General features: G+C 54.5%; 1 pseudogene; it reads right to left on the bottom strand.

The window, feature by feature from the left end:
• Positions 1–1,642: 1,642 nt before the first annotated feature.
• LOC147707801 (serine/arginine-rich splicing factor 2 pseudogene) lies at positions 1,643–2,272 on the bottom strand (annotated as a pseudogene).
• Positions 2,273–2,645: the final 373 nt, after the last annotated feature.

The following is a 2,645-nucleotide window of genomic DNA, read 5'->3' on the forward strand; positions in this document are numbered from 1 at the left end:
TCACTGTCACTCTGCACTCACTGTCACTCTGCACGCACTGTCACTCTGCACGCACTCTGCACTCACTGTCACTCTGCATTCACTGTCACTGCACTCACTCTGCACTCACTGTCACTCTGCACTCACTGTCACTCTGCACTCACTGTCACTCTGCACTCACCCTGCACTCACTGTCACTCTGCACGCACTCTGCACTCACTGTTTCTGCACGCACTCTGCACTCACTGTCACTCTGCACTCACTGTCACTCTGCACTCACTGTCACTCTGCACTCACTGTCACTCTGCACTCACTGTCACTCTGCAGTCACTCTGCACTCACTGTCACTCTGCACTCACTCTGCACTCACTGTCACTCTGCACTCACTGTCACTCTGCACTCACTGTCACTCTGCACGCACTCTGAACTCACTGTCACTCTGCACTCACTGTCACTCTGCACGCACTGTCACTCTGCACGCACTCTGCACTCACTGTCACTCTGCACTCACTGTCACTGCACTCACTCTGCACTCACTGTCACTCTGCACTCACTGTCACTCTGCACTCACTGTCACTCTGCACTCACCCTGCACTCACTGTCACTCTGCACGCACTCTGCACTCACTGTTTCTGCACGCACTCTGCACTCACTGTCACTCTGCACTCACTGTCACTCTGCACTCACTGTCACTCCGCACTCACTGTCACTCTGCATTCACTCTGCACTCACTCTGCACTCACTGTCACTCTGCACGCACTCTGCACTTACTGTCACTCTGCACGCACTGTCACTCTGCACGCACTGTCACTCTGCACGCACTCTGCACTCACTGTCACTCTGCACTCACTGTCACTCTGCACTCACTGTCACTCTGCACTCACTGTCACTGCACTCACTCTGCACTCACTGTCACTCTGCACTCACTCTGCACTCTGCACTCACCCTGCACTCACTGTCACTCTGCACGCACTCTGCACTCACTGTTTCTGCACGCACTCTGCACTCACTGTCACTCTGCACTCACTGTCACTCTGCACTCACTGTCACTCTGCACTCACTGTCACTCTGCACTCACTGTCACTCCGCACTCAGTGTCACTCCGCACTCACTGTCACTCTGCACTCACTCTGCACTCACTGTCACTCTGCATTCACTCTGCACTCAGTCACTCTGCACTCACTGTCACTCCGCACTCACTGTCACTCCGCACTCACTGTCACTCCGCACTCACTGTCACTCTGCACTCACTGTCACTCCGCACTCACTGTCACTGTGCACTCACTGTCACTCTGCACTCACTCTGCACTCACTGTCACTCTGCACGCACTCTGCACTCACTGTCACTCTGCACGCACTCTGCACTTACTGTCACTCTGCACGCACTCTGCACTCACTGTCACTCTGCACTCACAGAAGGGGACAAACGCAAACCAACAATCGAAAAAGTAGAAACTCTTCAGCAACACAAACCTCCCCAATACCCTCCTCAGGAAATAGAACGCTACTTAACATTTTGATGACCTGATCATTCTTACAGAGTGCAAGTATACTTTTCTCTCACAATTACACTGTGATTACTATTCAACTGAATGATACTACTTTTATCAACCTCACAAGGGGGAATGGTTGAATCGGCTATGCTGAGATTCATACCAGTGGCCTACGTGCATCTTCGGACGGAGCGGGACTTCGATGTGGAACGAGACCTTGATCGTGTGCGGGATCTTGACTTGGATCGGCTGTAGCGGCTCCTGCTGCGGGATCTGGAGCGACTCCGACTGCGGGACCTCGACCGACGACGCCTCCTGGGACTGCGACTCCGGCGTCCATAACTTCCTCCACTGCCTCCATATCTTCGGGGTGGTGGTCCCCTGCAGCTATGGTGTGAGTCTGGTGGCCTTCCATAACGAGCCATCTGCACCCGAAGTTCGCGCCCATCCAGTACGGCTCCGTCCATGGCGTCCATCGCATCCTCGGCATCACGTTTGTCATGGAATCTTACGAAGGCAAAACCGCGGCTCTCCTTCGTGTATCGGTCGCGGGGGATATAGACGTCGCCTACTCGTCCATACTTCTCGAAAACTCTTCGAAGTGTTTCGGGCGACGTCCTGTAGGTAAGATTGTCCACTTTCAAGGACGTCATGCCTTCTACGTCAGGCGGCGGCCTGCCGTAACTCATCTCCGGGGAACCCGTGAGAGGCGTCGGGCGGAACCTTAACTATTCAGAAGGTGAAAGTCAGCAGGCGTGGGCGCCTACACTGACAAGAGCTTTGGCCAAAGTTAGTTAAAATAAAAAAATAACCTGAATAAAGTAATTGAGAATTGAAAAGTGTTGCATTACCTTTGCAGACAGTTACATGTGGAGACTGCGTTATAACACCCAGTTCAGCAGTAGAATTCTCCTGCGACCAGGAAGTCAGGCAGGCTGGGGGCGGTACTGCGGGACACCTCTGTGATGTCATTCCCGGGCCGCGCTCTGATTGGCTGCTGGCCCGGGACCTGACGTGCAACCAGGAAGAGGAGCCGGCAGCAGGAAGTGGCGTGAGCATTGCGGCCCCGGGGCTCCCGTGACCAGGAAGGAGCCCTGGATACTGTTTCCCTTAAAGTCCCGGTCCCGAGATGGGGGACCGGGTGAAGACCCGCGGGGCGAAGCGGGCGCACTG

The sequence above is a fragment of the Lissotriton vulgaris genome, chromosome 6, assembly GCF_964263255.1.
Source record: "Lissotriton vulgaris chromosome 6, aLisVul1.2, whole genome shotgun sequence".
In the NCBI taxonomy this organism is placed as follows: Eukaryota; Metazoa; Chordata; class Amphibia; order Caudata; family Salamandridae; genus Lissotriton; species Lissotriton vulgaris.